The sequence below is a fragment of the Nesoenas mayeri genome (genome assembly GCF_963082525.1).
Source record: "Nesoenas mayeri genome assembly, chromosome: 4".
NCBI lineage: Eukaryota > Metazoa > Chordata > Aves > Columbiformes > Columbidae > Nesoenas > Nesoenas mayeri.
The window spans coordinates 39,598,314-39,622,340 of NC_137540.1; positions in this window are offsets into that span (position 1 = coordinate 39,598,314).

Here is a 24,027-nt window from a genome sequence, read left to right on the forward strand (position 1 = left end):
AAATCCTTTTCTGTAGGACTGCTATCTAGGCAAGTTACTTATCATATAATATTTGTGAAGCTGATTGTTCCTACTTAAATGTTTTATTTGTCTTGATTGAATTGCTTTCTATTTATTATAGCTTCTTTCTCCCATTTGTCTTTCTTATTTTGAATTCTAACCTTGCCCTCCAAAATGCTTGCACTCCTCCCAGCTTGGTATCATATAAGAATTTAAAAAACTTGCTGCCTGTTGCACAGCTTTAATGAAATGACTGCATTGTACCAGACACAAGACAGATTTCAGTAGAGCCCTAGTTGATACAGCATTTCAACCTACTGTTTTCCAGTCTGTTCTGCACCCTCATTACAGTAGTGTCAGGCAGAAAAGTTATTTTCCCGTTTGTTTGGGTTTGTCTGTGTTTTTCTTTTGTTTGTTTATTGTTTTTCTTCATTGTTTTTGTTTGTTTTTTGTTGTTTGTTTTGCTGTGTTTGTGTTGTGTTCCCCCTCCCTCTCCCCTGAGATTAATACATATGCAACACAATTTTGGCAGTTTTAATGAAGTGAAGATACAGTACATCATTTTTGGCTGCTACATAGCACTGGTTAATATTTAAGTGCTTAGAAATAGATTCTTTGCTTATCTTTCAATGGTCTGAAGTCAGACTAGATGTTCCATACTTACTTGGCTCTCTCTTTCTCCACTTCTGGAAATAAGCATCACGTTTGTCTTCTTCTGGTGCTCCAGAATGTACTAAACATTTTAACCATCCTCTTACTATCTAGCACTGCTAACAGTACTGTTGTTTTTTTTACCCCTGTTGACTACCAGGCTAGTTCATGGCTTACAAAATTTAGCTGCTCGGAGAAGAGCCATCTGCTCAGAACCACAAAGCAACACTCATTTGTGGGGGCAAGTTCTGGAGTCAGCTGTCCGAGCTCCAGGGCAGTGGAAAGGAGGAGTCACGACTGCAGCATATGATAGCAGCAGATTTGGGATGCAGGTAATATAAAGGAGCCAATATTCTATGGGCTTAATTGATATCATGTGGTATCTGCTGCCCACAGAGTTGTGTGACGTTGCTTTATGAAAAGACTGGACCAGAATGGAGGAACAATGAGAGACGGAAAGGGAAGAATATAAACGTGAAAACTGTCAGCAATATGAATTGCTAATATTATTTTCAGGAAATAGGAAAGGAAGAATACTGCAGCTAAAGAATTTGTCACACAGAATATTTTTGCAAAGAAAACCTGGACTAGGACAACTTAGAAAATAAAGTTTGAATTCGAATAAAGGGAATCCATAAATGGATGGAAGATGGTGGAAAACTTCAGAGATTAACTATTACTAGTCTATTTGAAGTAGTTTTTATGATCAAACTTTAACTATTCCCTGGTTTTAGCCCATTATAGTTTGAATGAACTAAAAAGGGCCTCTTACATTTATTTACTGGCTTCTTGGACTGCTAGCATCTCTTCTATTGCTGTTAGTGGATTACTCTGTGTTTCTCTGTAAAGGCTCTTGTGTGGACTGAAGGCTGTGCTTGCAGGGTGAAATTTCCCTCACCAGCTGAAGGGAACTTACTGTCAATTCAGACTTTCTCAATATTGTTCTCTGTATTTTTTTAATTTTATTTTTCAAATCCTTGCTTCCATTTTTTTTCTTTTTTCATAATTATTCTTCTCCTTGAGGTATACTGCATAGGCTGGGTTATGAAGTTGGAAATTGAAGTTGCCCAACAGTTTTTCTCGAAGTTTTCTAAAATGTATGGAATCATGGGCTGAGAACTTATTTATAAGGTAGTTAATGTTCCCTTTGGGTTTGGTCTTGTTCCCATTGCTATCAATGGGAAATCTACCTTTAAGTTAAAAAGGTGTGGAATCAGATCTTAAAAAAATTATATTGAAATATGACATGGTTATAAATGCTAGTAAAACTTATAAGAGTGAGGTTTCAATGGCCCTAAGAATTCAGGGCTGATTCACACCAACATATGCTTTCTGAAAAAGGGCAATGCACTGAAATGTCACGAAATCTTTCCCTATTCCTCATCCTCCTGAAAGTTAAGAGCAGTGTGGAGTGCTTCTCAGGAAACGCATACATTCAGGATGGGTAGCTGTCCATGGAGCATACGAGCTTGGTTAGATTCCAGCACACATTCAAGAGCTTTCTATAGATATAATACCTTGAATGCTGGGGTCTAGGTGCCTTTCCCCATCCCTGGGCTGAGCTGCCAGCACTGGCAATAGCCTGATTTTAGACTGGAACACCAGCTGAGCATGCACCAGGAAAGCCACACCAGCAAAGAGGGACTTGTCGCACATTCCTGTCTGTACAGTGAAGCAGACAGGACTCCAGAGCACAACAGACTCACAGTTAAGACACAGACACATAATATCAAGGCAAAGCAGCACTTCAGCTTCTCCTTCAGTCTGTTCTAATGTGTATGCCTGCTAGCTGTTCTGGTTGTTTCTGAAGTTTCTACTTGTTTCTGGTTTACCATTACAACTTAGAATGCTTACAATTTTGGAGGCTTTACTTATCAGTATTGCTTAGTTCTCTTGCATATCAAAGTACTTCATAAACAGGAAGAGCCAAATTTATCGTTATTCACACATCAATGTTTGGGTAAAAAGAGACAACACAACTAGAGCTTAGTTGTCAAATATGTGCGTGTGAAGATACAGTAGGAAAATATCACTGTGCTGCTTTGCTGGTTATCATTCAAGATTATAAGAAAATATCTTAAAGCTTCCCTGAATCACAGAATAAACCACTGTAAGAGCCCATATAAAGCTGAAGAATTTTTATTTCCTATGACTGACAGATGCTTACAAATTAACATCTTAGCCAAATGTTCATCTAACATCAATCATTATAGCTTCCCAGAAGCCAATTTACACCACGTTACAGTAGATGAAGATAGCTGTAGGATATTGTAAATATAAAAGACACACTGATACAAAAAGTTCTTTCACCATATCAGACTGGTCAAAATACAAGGAATTGTTTTCTGCAAAAAGAAGATCTTCTCAGACAATAAACATTGTCAAGAAAATAATTGCCATACCCCCTCTTTTTGAATTTAAATTAGTTCTATAATATTTTTTAACAGCTTTGTTTCATTTTCTTCATAATGCAATGGTCTGTGGCCTTCAGGTTCTTGTGCTCCACCATCTTTGCTCCTCAAAACTGAAGACACTGTCACATTGGGTAAGAGCTCATTAAACAGAGACATTTAGGAATGCATATTATTGAATTATAACTTCCCTGAGACATTCCTGTGACAGTTGTCATTTTTAAAAAAAATGTCAGAGGTTATGTAGAGAAAAAACTGTAATCCCCTCTTCTTCTGCTTAAGACTTCTGAGAGACTGACAGAGTCAAGATTTCTTGTACAGACACACAAATAGTAGAATACAGGAGAACAGAGAGAGAGGAGCTCCGAGTGACCAGCAGATCTGTTGCTTTTCACATCCCGTTCAAATACAAAGTTCTTCTGTCCATGCTGAAGAACCTCAGAGTTACAAAATCATATATTTAACATTATGTAATGAAAGTCCCATAGGAAGAATATCTCAAATCGTAAGCAGCATTAACTGCATTGGGAGTGTCATTGTCATTGGATATGATCATTTAGAAGGACAAAGATCCACAAATGTTAATGTCAATTTTGTCATAACATTCAACTGACCAAATATGTAGCTTTTTTACTGCCATGAACTAAGAGTGTCAAGAATTAATATTTTGTCTTCCAGTTAAAAAAGGAGCACTTATGACTTGCTGACTCCACTGTATTTATGCCCTTGCTTAAAGTTGAAGCTAAACACATGCTTCAATGCTCTGATGAATTAGTAATATTTTTTTAAAAGAAAAAAACAATAATTTCAGCAAAATTAACAATCTCTACATTTCCATTCGTAGTCAGTTATTTGCAGCAAATGCAAATCTAATGTGACTTTTTGAGTATAGCTCTTAAATTAAAAGCTTGTGTCTGATAATCATTGCCCAGATTTCTAATACTTGATATTAATTTAATTTTCTACAAATTCAGGAAATTGTCAGCCCAACAGTGTTATGGTCTGCAACCATCCTAATATTTATGTCCACCACATTTTCACTGGATTAGATTTGGGGAGTTTTTCTCCCCAAATGTGAGTTAATCTTACCTATTTGCTTCAAAATACTAAAGGTAATTTTCTTTGCCAGTTAATTTGGAGGTAGAAGATATAACTTTGGCTTAGTCACCCTTGTTTGATAATTTAATACCAATATTACTTACGTTATTGGTTTTACTGGTAAATCAAGGAGCAACTTGCCGGAATCCAGCTGTGACCCCAGGGCAGGAACTTTCTGCCGGCTGTCACCTTCTGACAGTTCGGGCTGTTAATTACCTCCAACAGTTGGAGCACAAGCACCTCTCTGTCTGCCAGCTGGCAGCCTTGGCCTCACACTGGCAGCCTGAGAAGATTTAAAACCTGCAACAAAAGGCTGCTATGTAAACAGTTTATTGTATAATACACAATGGCAGCAGGAGAGCCACACTGGGAATCAAAGGTAGTCTCTGCGCTCGCTCATGAGTAGTTAAGACTGGAAATGATGCAAACCCCAGCTTGCCTCTTCCCATCAGTCAGCGGGCAAAATCTGAAGTCCGAAATGAAACAGTACAAGCTAAGACTCTTCAGACTCTGAATATTGGGATCTAAGTGTCTGAATTGTTGTGGTACCATTGAACTACACCAATTATTTTAACATGTAAAAATAATACAGCAAGACTTTAATTGCCTGGTGACATGTCAGTCACCAGCCAAGAGGATCTGCAAAAAACATCTTTGATGTTTTATTATCAGAAAACAAATGCAAACTTCATGAGCATGTTCTCAGGTCCCCAAGAATCCTTTAAGTGGCACAAATCTCCCCAGGAGCTTTAGCTTATATATATCAAGGAAAGAGCTCATGATTACACTTCTGAGTGAGTAGTGTCATTGTGCTGTATATAAAATGTACGAGCTCTTCAAAAGGTGTGAGAAGCAGGTTCCTTATTCCAAATTCATTAAAGGATGTTGGTATGGCCATAACTGCTCAGAGCATGCAGCTAAACCAGCCAGAGCCAGGCAATGGAAAATGCCCAAGAACTGACTTGCATTTCAGCTTCAGCTGAGTGGTCAGAACACTTGCTAAGAAGCAGAGCTGGATTGCTGTCCATCCCAAGCTTGAGAAGGCTGAAGCTCTCACCTCTGTTTTGCCTGGAGAGCAGCCTGATAATTTCCAGGCAAGCTTGGGCCACCGAAGACCTAGAATTGCAAAATGGATGAAATCAAAAAGAATGAGAAGGAACATAACTATGGAGCAGGATGAGACAGTCTTCTCTTGCAGGGAGGTGTTCTGGATTTCATCCCTATTCTCTGTAACACTCAAGTATTTTATGTATTTGCTGCTCAGTGCAATAATCACAGCATTTCTGTAACAGAAATTTGTGGAGTTTTACAGTTCTGAGGTAAAAATAAAATAACGAGTTATGTCACAATTTTCAATTGTGTGTATATAAATTTGAATTGAATACATATAGGTAAGGAATATTCTCTACTATTAGGTTTGTATATCCAATTTAAGAGTGTTCAGACATCTGCTATCTCTATTTCATACTTAGGTAATACTTAGTATATTAATACTGGGGCTAAGCCAGATCTTCCTGGGGCCTTTAAGTATTATCATAGGAACAGCTGAAATAATTCTTTTAACTGTAAAAAGCAACTGAAGCAGCAAACTTTGCATTTCAGGATAAGAAATAAGTGAAAAAGAGATTTGAAACAAAATTATTGCTATGGGAGTGTTATCATTATAGAACATCCTTTCTGTGTTACTAGGTTTCTACTCAGAGTCTAAATAATCCATTCATACCTTGGTATAAATATTATTTCTTACATGGAAATTAAATTTCATGTCAGTAGTACATTTTCCATAGATGTCACAATATTGTTTATTAAATTTATTCTAAGAAATAATGCAGTTTATGTCCTTCGAAATGGCTCCCAGAGAAAAGGAACAACTCTTGGCTTAGAGAAAAAAGTCACAATTGAATTAGAAAATCCTAGGGATTTATACAGTAGAAATGAGCCTGAGCTCCCTTATGTGGATATAGTTCCCAGTATTTTCAAGTATTTAATCTGCCTCATCTTTTTGATAGACTTCAAGAAAGAATTTGCTTTTGAACATATTTCAGATCAGGCAGGGAAACAGCTCTACCTTCTCCATCCCTTGCAGACAAAGGGATGTTGGAACCAGAATAAAGTTGTTCAGGAAAAAGGGAGGCTGAACCATCAACTTTGCAAAAATTAGCAATAGCAGCACAAGCACCACCTGCCTGGACTGCTGATTTCTAAATGACTCCAAGCCTCCCAGGCCGGAGATGTCCATGTTATTTTTTAAAAGGAAACATCTGAGAATGGCTTTCATATCACTACGGTGCATGCAATTTCACTCCTATACTTGCAATTTGTGTATTCCTGACAGCTTTTTCAAAGCTACAAGCTTAACGAGGCTTAATCTCACAGTATCTATTTAGACCAAATGGGTCCCGAGGTAGGATGTACTAAATTGTGGTTTTGGCTACAATGTAGTTTCCTGGTATTTACACTAGTACAAACAGGAGCAAAATTTGGTCTGGTGACTTCAGTGAATAACACTGGAAGGATTCCTAAAATATGTCTGTATTCTGAAGTTTGAAATTTAATGTACAAGAAATGCAAAAGTAACTTTAAATCAGTGTTTTCTATGATTTATACATATGAAGCATTGCTTAAAAAAATTCTTTTTACATTACTATCAGAGGATGCTTTGCAAGTGATGCCCAGCAATGCAACTGGTTGCCAATATAAAGAAAGCCTTACTTCACCACTAGCTAAGCTAAAGCAAGGTCCATTTCTTTACAGTCTCCTCTCTCAAATGGTGGCAAACGTTTCAACAGTTCCCATTCCTGCAGACCATTCCTGACTCTTGCAGTTAACTCCTTCACTGCTGGCCCAGCAGCCACATGTGCCCTGTGTTGCCATATCATATAGATACACCCTTGAAGCTGGGGAGATGTCAGCAAGACATACCTGGTATTTATCACCAGCAGTCAGGCTATCAGATAAGTGACCGGAGCAAAGCTGTTTTAAAGTGATCTTACAAAATTTTCTGTGGTTTTCACAGATCAGAAGCACCCTGATAGTTTTGTTGTTGTTGTTGTGTTGTGTTTTGTTTTGTTTTGTTAATGTGAATAAACTTCTATTTTGTTTGGCAGTTAAAATAGCAAATATAAAAATATGTCAGTGTGGTTGTTTTTATCATATTTTAACATATTTTTTAACACATTTTTCCAGAAATGATATTTTTTAGCAAATCTATTGTCTTCTAGCCATTTGACTTGCAATAATCATTGAAATACAATTTTTTTCTTTAAGATTTTTCTATTCCTCTCTCATTTCCAAAATATACTTGATTTTATTTCTGCTAGAATGTTTCTACTATAAGACCTTTATGGTCAGTTAGACTGTTTCACTATTTCTTTGGAAAAAATAATAGTATTTTTTCCAATATTTTTTTTTTTTCCTGAAAATAACCAGATATCCTAATCTTTTTCATAGATATAGTGCTGGGTTTTTAAGATGCTCTGATTTTGAGCTCCTTCAAATTGCTTAACAATTCAAGTTTCACATTTTCATTCACATAATTTATTTTTTGCGTGAAGGTTGGTTTTTTTGTGTGGTTTTTGTTTTGGTTTGGTTTGGTTTTTTTTAATAATGGCAACCTCCTGTCTCCATCTCCTCTTTCTTCTCTGTGTTCCTACTAGCTATATCTTTGCACAGACATTATGTATTTACTATATTCCTATTTCGCACTGATCACTTCATGTGGTTAATTTTATGCGTGTGAGTGGTCCCACCTAACTCAATTGTGCTGCCGAAGTTCATCAAGGTGTTGCTAATGACGCAGAACTGTGAGTGCAGGGAGTGCACCGATTCCTTGACATTCACTGTCTGGGGCCCATCATAACCTGCTGAGTGACAGCCCTGTGACAGGAGTGAGCCTGGTGCCCTGGTGGTCCTGTCTGATCAAGACATAAAATTCTGCACTTGAGATTGGAGGAGATGTGGTCTGTGGGGGAAGGATCCTTCTATTTCCCTTCTTTTTGTGATTTCCAGCACCACAGAGCAGAGGGAAGTGAAGGAGAGAGAGGTTCAGGAGGAAGAGGCATTGCTCAGGCTTTCTTTGATCTGCTGCAGGTGAAGCTTTTCTGATCCAGGCAGAGCAGATCAAAGACAGAAGCCAGAATACAGAGCACTCGAGTATTTAATGACTGTAGAAAATACTACCACAAAAGTGGCCCTTTTTTATTTTGAAAATGTGTTTACCTTACATATAACTTGTCATGGTACTTATTACTAAAACCAGATGATTACAAACTATTGATTATTTTATACACCTCCTTCAGGATGGCACTAGCTAATAGTGTCTCAGATAAAAAAAACTGTGACTGCTACACGTAGAGTGCAATAAAACCAGCGGAAACAAATTATAATGAGTTGTACATCTATTTTATTTCAAAAAATGTCTTTGCTTAAAGAGATTCTAATTACAAGTCTTCAATAATCCAGTGATTGGTCATTAGCAAACGCTACCTGTTTTAATAATTCATTCAGAGGAAGCAAACAAGCTGATGTATTACCATCTGCTTCAATCTGCAGTGCTGAGTAGTCTTTAAAAAGTAGAGAAGCACAAATGAATAAGGCCTAAATCCTGGTCGCAGTAGACATGTTGTACTAAGCTACATGCTGCATGGTTTATAGCCATAATTAGTTGACTTTCTGCCCCAAAAGGAGCCTGTGGCAAGGACTTATCCTTTTGATTGGCTTCCCACACTGTGAGCAGTCCCACTTATCTCCATTGACTCTTTGTGGACCTTTTTGGGATTTCTGGCAGCGCTTGCTCATCACACGTGGGACTCGCCTTCAGCCACAGGAACAACCCCTTTGCTGAAAAGTCACAATAACCTTGCTTATATGGTTTGCTGGTTATTTTTTCATGCCTGGAGCAGATGGGCAGGACGGGGAGCTGGAGGGAGTGCTGGTTCCCCTCCCAGGCAGAGGGAAGGGTGCCATCTACTGAGGCACTGACATCCCCTCCTGCAACACATGGGCTTTTCTCGATAAAGTCTCAGCTGTGTGCCAAGCTGGAAAGCTCATAAGAATAAAGTAAATCCACAAATTTTATGAAACCGATTAAAAGGAGCATTTTGGGAATGGCTGCATTTGTTCAAATTACTACGTTATTCCATTTGCTGTGTGCTAAGTAGGAGTGAGCAGCTTTATGATGAACAGGGATGTGATGCAAAAGATCATTTTCATAGATATGCTTTAAAATAACAAAATTAACCATAAAAACCTGTCATTTACACTATTATAGGATAGGAAGAACTGAATAGTTATCATGTAATCATTTTGGTTGTTAACCCTGAATTTTCTTTGTGTATTTTTATGGAATCTGGAGTTCCTATGAAGCCTTTGTTAAAATCCTATTCATGCTGACAGTTATACAGTGAATTATCATTTCATGCCATGCATGGAACCTCAAACCCATTATCCTGTAAATAGATTACAGAACTATTTCTGTTAATACTTTCATTCGATACCACAAAATCCATCACTGTGACATTGTATATAGTGAGGGTCACAAATAAACTGCACAGTTTCCTCTTGCAAGAACATTTTCAAAAGTTGTCTTCGAGTATTTTGGTCAGTATGTTTGTTCAAAAGCCAGATCTGTGTTTTGCAGAACAGACTCTAATTATCTGTTGGTATCTGTCTTTTTTAATGAGAAAAGGGCACTAAAGACATTGAAGAGACAGAGTAAATACCTTTACATAAGACTGTGAGTAAATCACAGGCTGTGTGTAAACCCAACACATGCTTTCTGTTCTTAATCCACAGGGGAGTGTACTAATCATGCATTTTTACTGCAGCTCTATGTATCCAAACATTTGACCAGGTAAAATTATTGGAGATGTCAGGGAAAAAGATATATTTGCTGTTCTTACTTCCACCTCATCTTAGAACATAAAACCCTGTATATAAAAGCTAATCTTGGCAAATCATGCAGAAAAAGTCAAAATCAAGTTGTCAAAGTAATAAACAGACCAAGACAGCTGACAGCTTTCTTTGTTACAAAATAATATACACATGTCAGCTGTAAAAAAGATAGGCTGAGACCTAAATGTACTGGTTTTGAAACAACAAATATGAAAAGTTCTTGTTTTCAGGATCCTATACATCTGAGCTATGATAAAGTTCAAAAGGAATTTTTAATGTTGTTTTGTTTTGTTGTTTTCCTAAGCATTTTTCATCAGCCTACCCTGATCTAACAACTTATTGCAGTCTGATAGATAGCAAAAGCAGAGAGGAACATTGGCCAATATCTATATGGACTTCTGGGCATTTTTTTCTTTTATTGGTGAACAACAGTTGTGACTGGAAATGGTTCAAGCTTACAAAATAAATGTAGATTTTTAATTGCGGATGTAAGTACCATGACTATGTTTGGTATCAAGAAGTATTTATGGCAGATCAAATTGTTTACTGACATTTTCAGACAGATTTTACAATCAGCAGGCTAAGTTAACAGGAGTTGTGAATTATATCTGAATGGCATTTATAAACAAGAGTAAAATTTATGCAAGCAGGAGGATACTGAAAAGTTTGAATAACATTGTCCACATATCTACTGCTGATACAGTCTTCCTCCTCCCCTCTATATTCACTGGTAGCATTCTTTTTTGAGATAGATAAGTCTCTAACTAGGTATGCATGTATTAATTTAAGCTTCCAAATAAAACAGTGCTGCAGTTGTCATTCCAGAGGTCACACACTTGCAAAAGTACTTTTTTTCCTGATCTTCCTAGTGTATTGTCACTTTTTTAATGCAGCTAAACAATGTTCTAAATATTTAAAGTCAACTTAATATTTCTGAATAAGTGCGTGGAGAACACAAATTTAATTTAGAAGCAGTATGTCTTATGTGTTTCTTGGTGTTTGATATCATCACCTATGATTTTGCAAGAGGAGATCATCATTTTCTGAAAGAGCATTGAAGAAATCAAGATTGAGAATACCTGTTAAAAAATTTAAGTGGATTGTTTTCTTTCCAAGGCTTATTTTTCTGTTATTGTATTTTATAGAGTTCCTGAACTCATTGAAGCTCTGTTGTGACAGTCATTAGACAGAAGTGCAATGAAAAACAGTACCTTGTAATGCACTTTTAAATGTTTTGGGGGGGTTTTGTTGTTATTGTTTTTATTTTTGTTTTGTTTTGTTTTGTTTTTTGTATGCTGCCTATATAAAAATTTTGAAGAGCCATCACAGATGTAATGCAGTCTGTCTGTGCTGCCTCTGGAAACAGATGTCAAGGTGCCATCGTCTGGCCATCACCAAATGATATTTTTAATAAATGGCTTTAAAGTTATTGACAAACAGAAAATAATCAAGAAAATATTGCCCTCACATTTCTTAGTTAAATGTGAACAATATGCACGAGAACTTTGTGGCCTATTGCATGTATGGAGGGCTATGACTCATGAACTCCAGTATTTTAACTCTGGCTTTTATATTCAGTCATTGTTTGGCTTTGGGCAGAGAATTAAGGCACTCCATACTTTACTTTTTGTATATTTAAGAAAAGGGGGAGATGGCAACAGTGTACTTACCCACCTCCCCTTTTAAGGGATGCTCAGTTGCTACAACACTTTGAAGATAGGCTTTCCAGAACTTAAATGATTAGACATTTATACAGATAATAAAACATCCATACTTATCCAGGATAAGATACAAGGGACTTAAAATACTCAGGCTTCCTGGCATAACTAACTGCTTGAGATTAGGAGGGAAACCTTTCCTACAGGCAGGTTATTACTCAGGGTATTACTTCTGGTGGCTATGGGGTAGCTTGCACATCTCTTTGAAGCATCACACACTGTCGGATGGAAGAGGATACTAGGTTAAACATACTGCTGGACTCAATGAGAATGGCAAGTTTTAGTCTTCTGTGTTTCTAAATCCTCCCTGGCTGGTGGAGATAAACCTTTTTTCTTCTATGTGCCTCGGTAAGATGCACATCATACCTGGTTATGACTATACCATATGGCTAAGACATGTCCCACCTTGCCAAGTTCTTAGGTACTTTGGATTTTCACATTTGTTGAATGAAGTGTTAGAGTTAGTGGTTCAGATTTTGTTCAGTGGATGTAATTCAGATAAAAAGAACCTCACTAATAAAAAACTCATAAAGCAACCCAGGTCCCTTTGACTGAACTAAGGTGTAATTAAATAAGCAATTGTGGTGACAGATTTGGAGTTGGGTCGTCTGCACTGACAGAACCAGAACAACACACCAAGTATCCCACTTGTACACCCCAACTCTCCTCTGGCCATTGCCCACCCATTTTGGGGGGTGGGTCAAACCCCAGCAGGCTGGCAGATAAGGTCTTAGGCCACCTTGTGTCACTGACTACAATGCCTGTGAGTTGGTCACTTGCCACCATGGTGCTGGAGTAGGCAATGCAGAGTCTCTTTTAAAGTGGTTTGCTCAGATGTAATGAATTAGTAAAATTGCTACCTGAATTAAGTCATTGTTGGACTATTTCAAGCAAAAGAAAAAAAATAAAACTATATATATGGACTTACTACTAATATATAACATTCCTCTTGAGAAAATGCTGTTTGAAGCCTTGCCCTTCTATTTTGAAAAACACACAACTACATGTGGGTGGTATATGAGCATGTGTTTGTGTGATGACTACCTTAAATTCAGGCCTGACTATTTTTTAAAACTTGTTTATCAGACAGCGTGTCTCATTTAATTTTTGTGCAGTTCATAGTTTCTGTTTTACTGCCTTATTATATTCCTCAAGTTCACAGGACATTTCTCTCTTCACCCTTTTTTCCTTTTTGTTTTATATTTTTATATATAAATATCTACATATACAGAGAGAGAGACCAAAATAATTGCTCATGAGAAATCTTGAAACCTTTTTCCTTCCCTAAACAGCAACAAGACATTTACATTTAAAAATAGGGAGCCAGGGACCAGGAGGCAGAATGCTAACACACGACAGCAGTGAAGTAAGGCAGATAAATTTTTCAGTTCTTTTATCTAGTAAACATCCTAATGATCTACATCAAAGGCTGAAGAAAGAAGCCGTTCTTCTCTTTTGTGCCAGATTGAGAAAGAGTGGGCTCTTTTACGTCTCATATGGGAGATATGAGGAGCCTTTGAATGGATCATTGCTTTTTATGAGTAGTAATGAGGTGAGAAGTATTCTAGTGTGTGGCACAGGCCTTCATTAAAAGCGTGAAACAGAATGGCTTATGGTTAAAAGGAGTAATTTGTTCTAACATACTTGCTAAATTGTGCTGTAACCATGCCAGGTCACCGGCCTACATTTTCCATAGGATTCCCGAATGCATTTGTGTGTAATTATTCTGCCTGTACAGAGTTCGGGGATTTTTCCAATGGCTTGTGCTAACTAGTTGACAACACTCATTCCTTTACAGGAAACTTCTCAAAATGCTGTATTTTAAGAGGTGTGGAAGAGTCCAAATTCTATTGCTCAGGCCTATATATTCACACGAATAAGAACCAGCAAAACAACATAAAATAATGTAACGGATCTAAAGGTCTTATTAACATGATGAAAAAGAAGGAAAACCATCCCCACAGTCTCCATCCTTGGTCTGCCAGGATTTTATCAGAGAGATCCATGCAATGAGGGCAACTAAGCTGTGATATCCTGCTGTCTCTTACAGTAGCATGTTTGAACAGCCTGGGTTCCTAAAGCACTGCTTGCTCACTCCTCACATCCCAGCTGATGGCAAGTAGCGATGGCTGGCACTTTGCAAAATCAGCCATTTGTATTCTGGTGCTGCTGAGAAACATAATAATAATTATGCAGCAGCACAGATAACAGAATGCACAAAAGCTTTTCCAAGTTCTCATTCCTGTCATGCTTGAAGAGAGGAAATTTAAATTACATGTGCAGTACAAATTTCTGCCTGGGTAATTTTTTTCAGAGTACAGAAAGTGGTACTGTCCCTGGGAACCACACTCTTGAACTGTAAAGGACTGGGATAAATTACACTGGCAAAGGAACAGTTTTTCCAGTGCAGGTTATAGGCACAATAGGAGTCCTTTTGTTAGCAAAACACTCATAGCGTCCAGATCTGATCTTTAGGCATTAAAACCATGCAATCTGCTGAGGATTGTGCATCCAGTCAGCAGCAGAATAAGGAAGGGAATGCAGAGTGCAGCCTTCCCCTGCCCCAGTCACCACAGTGCAGCACCGCTCTGCTCTCTAAACATTTCTGTTCCCACCCAGCACTAACACAGAATCTGCCTCCAATCCTTGCCATGCAAAAAAATGGCAGGTTTGAGTTTTAAGCTTGATCCAGTGTAGGAGTAACAGTGGATCGGGAAATTATTCTAGAAAGCTTCTTTAAAAGGAGTTCTAGTTCATCTGAGTAAAGCTGCAGAAATTTTCAGCTTCAATTTATGTCTTTTAAAACAAAACAAAAAAGTGATGGAAAAATCAAAATAGACAATTTGTCTTCTCTTTTCATTTTTCCTCTTTCTTTCTCTTTCTTTTTTTCTTTCTTTCTTTTATTTTTTTTTTTTTTTAAGCTGTTCTCATTTTAGGACAAATAGCAATATCTAAAAAGAATAAAAATGACACAAAAATATTTTAATTAACTCAAGCCAAGCTTTTGTTTGGAATGCACATTGGTGAAAATTTATGAGATTTCAACTTTTTGCCCTGAGTCATAGGAAAATGTTTGAAATCTCAAAACCAGCTCATTCCTAGCTTTGAACTAAGGGAAGGGATGGGACTGTCTGTGTATGCGTGTGTGAGCATGTGTGTTTGGCAGCAATTAAAATATGAGAGCTGTGCTTAGAGCCATATGCTTCCTCAGAAACTGATAAAAGTTGCATGTGTATAACTGATGGAGAATTTGTCCCATGATGTTAAGACAGCCAAGTTAAGTACAATTTTTTCTTTAAATCAGCTTACTATTTCTTCCTGTACAAGGCAGGACAGGCCTAATTAAATGAATGCAAAATAGGATAGTTTTGTCAAAAACACATGAAATCTAGTCCTAATACAGTTTGTCTTCTGAACATCAGTCACTTAGAAACCTGAGAAACAGATTAATTAATTTCTCCACATATTTTGCAGCCATATTGCAAAATACAGAAGAATTCAATGTTTTATGTTCATCACTAACTGCTGGGGTCATTCCCCATAATTGTATTCACAAAGTTGTTGGTTTTCTTTTTTTAAATGTTAGTGACAATGATTTAAATTGCTTATTTCAATGATGTAAAAAAAACCCCTCTAGAATAAAGCAGAATAGATTCTACTTTATTTAAACAGCCACGCTCCCCAAAGTGTATGTGTATGTATGTGTGTATATATGATTATATGTAAGTATAGGGCATATATATTATTCTAGATGTGTATATATTACTGTATAAATATATATATTATTATATAATTTATATATGTTATGCTGCTTGAACAAGCAACAAAATACAATGTTAGATTTTCCTACGTTAGGTTGTTTTTCCTAGTTTTTCAGGTAGAGAGGTTAAGTGACAAGACAAAGATTGATTAGTATGTCAATAGACATCTGGATATTGTAAAAATCCAGCCAATGACTACATTTTCTCCCTGATTACAAGTGAGGAAACTCATCTGGGTTCTTACGGCAATAGGGAGAACTCAGGCTGTTGTGAAAGTTTCAAAGGATGACTCTGACAAATGTCAGCTACTTGCTTATTGGGAAGATCTGAATGTCTTGGCATTGAAAGACATTTGTGGGATGAAAAACAAGATGAATATGCCTTCAAGCCAGATTAATCAAAATGCTTATATCCATACACTCCAAAGTTATAGTATTAATAGAAATTATCAGTTGTCATGTGTTATGAATCATAATTTTTCACATACATTTTGGCACTGATATCTTCTCTATGGTTTTAAATAGTGTTTGAAATGAGATGTCAGTTTTTATGATGTCTGGAATTTAGGTCTGCAAAGCCAGGTTTGGCCACTTTGCAAACATTGTAAAGTTTGTGCTGCAACTACAATTAAAATGTGTTTTAAACCAAAATTGACTTGAATGTAACGTTATTAGGTTGCTAGTGTTGTCTGACCACCCCTTTCCCCCACTTCAGCATCAGACTGGCTTTGAAACCTTTTGTTTTAAATACTTTATTCTGTGACTAATTTCTTAATTGCTAACTGCTTAAAAGGGGAGAAAATAAAGATGAGCAAATTTAAATAACTTGAGGCTATTTGGGAAACAGGAAAATGCAATACTCCATATATATGGCTACCATAAGGCAGAATCCTGACCACAATTTGGAGCTGTGGAGCCAAGTTTGCCCATAGAAGATATGAAAATCTAGAAAATGTTGGTACCAATCCTGCCCTGATCTTCCAGACAGTATTCCAATATATTTTTGTTACACAGAAACTATGCTTTTTAAGTTTGCAAAGGACACTCAATTTCCAATGTCTGGAAATGCTGTTATTAATGACATCTTTATTAGCAATTAATTATTAATTAGCTTAACTAGGAATTATTAATAAAGAGCAGGAATACAAGCATTGTAGACTGTGAGTCTTACCTCATGCCTCAGTTTCCCTTTCCAGTATGTGTACAGTTCTCATCCTTTTTCTATATCTGAGTTTCACAGGGTTCACACCACTCAAAGGTATTCAAACCCCTTATTAACAGACTGAATCTGAAAGAGGTATGGTTGTGTATCAGTAACTCCAAATATCTCTTGATTAATCTTGAGGTAAGTTGTCTTCAACCATTTTCTACGTATTTCTTGCTTCATGGGACCCAGCAGTAAGAATGAAAAAAACAATATCAGAAGTGAAACAAATTTACAGTAAGTCTAATCTTCATGCTGGTTTTAGGAATCTGTGTCAAGGTCCTATTGTCCCTATCTATTTGTAAAGCATCACACAGAAGAGGAACACGAATGTCCACTGTTTTTCTCAGACAGCTCCATTACAACCAAAACCCTGCTGCTTTCTTCCTCTTACATGAATCCTGTGCAGGACGCAGCATCAGCCTAGCATTCAGGAAAAAGTTATGGAAGGCAGCAATACATTTTCTCTTCATTCCTCTAATTTTGTACAGGACTGGATCTCTAACTTACATTTTTTCTTGCCCAATACAAGTTTCTCAAGAAGGCAACTGCATTCTTTAAAGAAGCATCTTTCACATGCTTCTGCTGAAAGTTTTGTTTTTTGCCTTCTTCCCATGTCTCTTGCCTTCAGACACATGGCAAATCTTCAGCTGACAGGCTAGGCTCCACTCAGGCTTTCCAGGGCTGCCTTTTGGATTTTGGGCTCCAATGCTGCACCATGACTCCTGCAGTGAGCCACAGCCTTCCTTCACATTAACATCCATGCACTGCCAGAATCTTTGATTTACTCGCTCAAAGTTTCCTTGCCCTCTGAAAAGCCTGATTATGTGCTGAAATATTCAGTTTGCCAGTGTAAGTCTTTGCAGATATAACCAATTCAGTAGGTTTCAGATGAGAAGTTTCATTTCTTGCCCTTGTCCACCATGCAGGCATATGGGGCAGATCTCATCCAAGTTGAGAACTGTGTGTGTATGAAGCTATATGCACTTCAGAGATCTCCTGTCACTGGATGAACCTTCATGACCTGCTGAGATAGTAGGCAGAAAGGATAAGGCGACCAGAGTAAGAATTAGCACGTTAGTAGTTTCAACAATAAATAGGTTATCTCTATCTTGGTACTAAACTTTTCTTTTTGCAACTTATTAAAACTTTCTTGGCATAAAGAATTTCCTTTTGTCAGTTCTGGAAAAGTTGAAAGTCTGTTCTATGGAATACGATGTTTCTTTATTAAATTTAGCATTAAACCTAAGCCTGTCACTGAGCACTCAGAGGTGCCAGAGGTTGGAGCTGGGTAGACAATCCAGGCAATTTCCCTCTCCCATATGCCCAGGGCAAGAGACCTCAGCTGTCTAAATGGAAGCTGCAGGTAAGGATATCTACCTCAGTTTTCTGTGATTAAAGATACATCTAAAGTAAACAAACCCTGGTGACTTTGCATGTCAATAGTGCTGAAATGTCACCAGTGTGTTATTCCTCTAATTAGAATTCCCAAAGTGTGGAGAAAAGTAAGTCATGGTGCTAATTACAAGCGTGAATTGGAAATGTAGCTACAAGAAAAGGAAATAATTCCAAAAGGAATAATTTTCCAAAACTATTGTTCACTTAACAAATACAAGAAAAATGTGACAACCAGTGAAAGGTAAAATTATGGCTGCTTTGTTTTGTTTTGTTGTGTGGGGGTTTTTGGGGTTTTTTTTTTTGAGGTCTTTTGTAACTTCTTTTACCATTGCACTGACCCGACATAGAGCACAACCATATGAACACTTGCATTGGCACAACTGACCAGGCAATACATTGGAGCTGGGTTTTGAGGGAATAAGTAGATGAAACCAGGAAAAAATAAGAACAACTTTTTCTCATTTTGCTGTTGAATTGATTATAGTTTGAGACCAAACCTGAGCTCTGTGGAGGTTTAACTTCCTGCACCAGGTTTATGAACATCTCAAAACACTAAAGCAAAGTAAGATTTCCTGGTAGGGACAATTGGACTGACTGTGCCCTGTTACAGTGGGGGACAGTGGGGATACAGTGCAGAATATTGAAATGTATGGAGTACTATATAATGTTCTGACCTACTGAAAGTGAAATACATGAACCACTGCTTAAATCGCCATCTCCCATAAAGTTTGTACTAGTCTGATGTGTTTGCTGCCGTTTTTCTTCTAAAATGCCTACAGAAAATGCATTTTTGTAAAAATAACAGTTAAGCTTGACTCTCTGTCCTTAAGCTCCTACTTGTGCCTTAGAGATCCAGAACATATGGTACAGTATGTTACAACCAGCTGCTAATTGGGCTCCCTGCAAACATGGCTGTTAAGGTCAACTGAATCAAATGAGGATAGCTCAAGCTTTAAATCCAAGGGATATGTGCCCTTCTACAGATTGCAGACAGCTCCCTTTGCTACTGGTGAGAGTGAAATGGACTTATCCAGAAAGAATAGGCTCCTAGCCAGCTTTGTAATTATTCATAACACTTCCAATATTATTATCCACTTATAAGTGCATTTGGAGCTATATATCAGAAAGTGCAAGGTCCATTTGTCAGATACTCTTTAAAAAAAACTATATATGCTTTGGATTATATACCATATAATGCATACCAAAATCATCCTTAAGTTTCTGTCTTAGACTTCTTTTCAGTATATTTAGATAAAAATGAAGTGTAAAATTAGAAAAGTAGAAATTACAATATTTTAGAATGTATTATAATATTAGAAATCCTACCCCTTCTGTATTGTGATAGCATATTTCGAAGAGTACTGTGTGAATCTTGTTGACACTAGCATATAATAATAGAGTATTTCTTTTAGCAAGTTGAGTGTATGAGAGATAAAGCTTAGGAGAATCCAACAGCACTGTCTAATAACAAAAGTCTGCTAATCTACATATGATCTTGACAGTGGCTGTATAGCATATTTGTTTTTTAGGCTGCTGTTGTTTTGTGAACATCCTGCCAACAGAGCATGAACCTTGTACACATCTTAAGCTTGACTATCAAAGTCAACAGAAAATCTCCTTTTGCTCTCAAATGTCTGTATTAATAAACTGTGCAAACAAAACATTCGTGGTACCTCACTGGGTCTGAAGTTGTATGGAACTGTTGCTGATTAAGGAGTCTCTTTACTTAGCATTTGTCTTTCCCATTTATTTTTCAAAGTATTTCCGTAACAGGCCAATGTGACTGAAGTTTCCTGACCCTCTGCCAATCACAATATAACCTTCAAAGGAAAGAGATATAACCTCCCACTGAAGCAAGCAACAAAGAAATGTTCTTCAGAAGAAAATCCAGTAAAATTCAAATAGGGAGCACAAAACTGGAACTGTTTTTGAGAGCCAAATACTGAGATTAATTTAACTCTCTAACTGGGCAGCCCCATAGCTAAGGGGCTGATTTAAATCAGAGTTCCACCCACCCAAGCGTGCTGCAGGGAGCAAAAGCAGGGTGAGATAAGACCTTCTGTGGCAAATGCTTTGAAAGGCAGGGAGAAGCAAGGATCTTTCAGCTAGGACTGCTTGATGTTTATCAAATGGGAAGAGCTGAGATAAGCAGGACCTCAATCCTTGTTTGCATTAGAACTGAGTGAGCAGTGAAGCTTTGGTCTCTTGAGGTATTCTGACATGCTGATATTTATTTTCATCCCAAATCATGAAATAATGAAATTTGGAACATCATGTTTTGTGTTTTTTCTTATTTGTTTTTCTTTTTTGAATGAACAATTCTGAATGAACAATTCCACGTGAACATGCTTTTGAAACAATTGATTGCTTTGACTGCATTTGCTTATCATGCTACATCACCTCATGAGAGTGCTAACCCAGATCCCATGTGCCCAAATTCTTTTCATACTCAGGTTTTCTGGTTGGATAACATTTCTTTTCAGGCACCGGATGTACCGTATCTTGATCAAAGGAGTGACTGCAAAGAGTAATAGCAAGTGTCTCAGGAAGTGCTACTCCTATGACATCACCTATGACAATGATGCGTCTCCATTTAAAACCCTCAGACAAAGATGATAACCTCCTGCTGATATTAGCAACCAAACCAGTGTTCTTTAGAAGGAAATTCCATTTGCAGAAAATAAAAATAAAATTTTGATGCTTCACACAAGTTTGACAGAAAGGGTAATTTCCACTGAGCAGGTTTCTTTTCTGTGTCTTCTTTGTAGATGAATGTTATTTAACTGGTGAGAAACTTAGGTCGTTTCAAGTGCTGCAGTCAACAGTGTTACCAAATCATCACTAGAGGCTTTGTCTATTTCCACCAGTCATTTTTGCCCTTTTTTATTTATTTATTTATTTTTTTTTTTAATGACATTTACACAACTTCCTAGAAACTCCACCTTTTTGGGATGAAAGTTGAAACTCTTTGTCTTTGCTTTTTTATTTAGTTTAAATTCTGAAGGTAAACAACACAGAATCTGGCTGTGGATGTCCTATGTGCAAAGCATAGGCAACAACATTGGTTTTGCTTTTCAGTAACCTGCAGGAGTATGTGTGCTCATTTGGAATAAGTGTCTGCAAATATTGCTCGACCTCACACTATCTTCTTTGAGCGGAGGAGGATTAGTCATCCCTGTTAAGCGCAACAATAACCCACCATTGTCTTAGGCAGCTTCACTCTTGATTTACAGATGTGAAAGAAGAAACTGCTGTCCTTCTTGCCTAATATTTGGTCTAAGTTTCTAAACAAAATGCTGTGTTTCCTCTTATTAATCAAATGATGTTCTGTTTGTGTGGGTCCAGTGCTTGCTGAAGTCTGGAAGAGAAAGAAGGGGGAGAGACTGTACAATAAATGATAGTTCAGAAGTTAGGCAATTGTGACCACAGAATCATTATCATCTGGATAATTATTTTTCTGACTAGAAGTTAGTCAGGTTTTATTTTTCACACTAGAAATGCAGATTCATTTACTTTTTACTTTCTCGAGGAATGAATTCCCTTAAATTTACCAGCTTTGTGGTAGGAAAGTTATCTCATCCTCTAACAGAAGCTAACAAGGCAGGTTTAAGCTGAGATAACAAATACAGTGTTATGAAAAATGTTTAAAATTAAATATTGTCCTTGAATTTTTTTCCTTGCCCAGCTTTCAAGAAGGCCACTCAAAGTTCTGTATTGGTATTAAAAGCAAGGGAATATAGAAGGACAAAGGGGAAGAGATCCCGGCTTGTATCTTTAAAGCCCTGAAATGGTGTAAATCATTACAGTGGTTTCACATTTTCATGGGATCAAGGCCACAACAGTAAGCTCATAAAACAGATACCACTAATTATGCAGAGGAGAAGTCATAAAGTCACTGGTGGAAGCATGTTTTATATTCACAAACACATCATTAAAATTTTAAGACGCACTATCAAATTCTACATTTTAATACTACACCCAACAGCATTAAGCCCTCTCAACAAGAAAATCAGATTGTTAATGATCATGTTTGTCACAAAGGTTTTATATGTCTGCCATTGAAGCAGATGTGGACTTTTCTGCTGCTTTTATCACTGGACAATTAAAAATAATTTTTACCCATTTTATAGAAAAATTAAATGCAGCAAAAAGAAAATAAAATCACCAAAAAGTTAGGAATATTTGATTGCAGAAATATTTCAATTTACCTAATCACATAAAAATCTTTTTATAGCATTGTCAATTTGTTTTTACTTCTCTTGTGTTTTCATTTTTTTCAATTAAAAAGTCAATGAAAAGTAAAAGGATAGTGATTCAGCTAGGCTACAACACAGCACGCAAATGTTAGGTATTTTAAAGTAATATTTAAATTAAACTTGATTTTAACAGAGCCATTTAAATTAAGGTAAATTCTAATAAGAGATATTTCAGGCTCAGCAGCATGGCTGAATCTCTTGGAAGACCAAAGAGTGTCCCAAGTGACTTGCATTACCGTCCTGAAGTGACTGAGGCCACTGTGAAAATACACATATTAAGTGTAAGGGTTCAAATCCTTCACCGTAGAAAGAGGTGCAAATCTATGGATTCTCATCAAGACTTTGACAGCACAGGTGTCACTTTCAAAGCTGATTCTCATAACCTACAACAAAGACGCCTATTTGTGGGTTTGGACTAACAGATGCAAATAGCTGTGCAGTTGCATGTTCACACATGATGTCCCTCCCATATCTCCAGTGTGGACTATGCAATCTTACCGCTCTGTTCCCCTTCACTTTAAAGTGAATTGTGTTGCTTATAATGTTTGGGACCTCTAGAAATACATGCCCTCTAGAAAGAGTGGGCACAGCTAAGGAAATTAAAGAGTCATTCTTATTTGCTAGTGTTGGTAATTAAAACTTCAAATACCACATTTCAAGGACATATTTTTAACATTTAACAACTGATTTTTCTTAAAACCTTATCAAAAGAACTAAACTGGTCTATATATGGTTAATTGCTGTATGATGACTAGGCACCAGCTAAATATTTATCTGACAAAAAGTCAAGTAAGAGTTTCAATTATTAACACAAAATTGTTAAAGTGTTAGGACTCAGTGAAGACTTCTGCCTAAAAAGAGCAATGGCTCAATGTGGCCTAATATCAGGTCTTTTCTAAACCTTTCTTTTTCCAGAGCCAATATTTGACCTACACTATCTGCCAGCATCTTTTAATGAGAAGCACACATCTAAACCTCTCACAGCTCTCAAAATTTAGGAGTAAATATTTTTAAATTAAAAACGTATGCTAAGCAGTGCAGATTTGCTGGTGCAGATGTTATTTTTGGCTCATTTTCTTTAACTGATTCGTAACCAATATACTTCAGCCTATCTTTCCACATTATTATTCTGAGTAGCAGATACATTAATAGCACAATATCTCAAGACATCTTAGGCAGTTTTCTACTTAGCAGCAAAACTACCACTAAAATTCTGTGAATGAGGTGCGTCCTCAGGATGCTATAATTGGTAAAACTGAGAAACAAGAGAAAATTGAGATGACTTAAATACAGAATGGGCCAAGAAGGACCATTTTTTTGTGAAGTTCTGTGCTCCACCTCTCTCTCGGGAGTCTCACACAATCCTTCAGCATTTAATTGCTGATTGCATCGCAAAGTTCTGCAAGCACAGTGCAGCTTTGGGTTTTTTTGATGGTGCTTCCACATTCATTCTTGTTATTTAGGATCCAGAATAATGTCTTTTTTTGCTGTTTAAATGCATGCCAGTCATCCACAGTGTCATTCTTTGGAAGAAATTTAAGTCTCTGGTGAAAGTCACAGAGTTTTCCACACTCCGCTAGTTCTTGATTAATTCAGAATGAGTTAATTCTCTGGTTATGAGAGATCCTGTTGTCAGTCC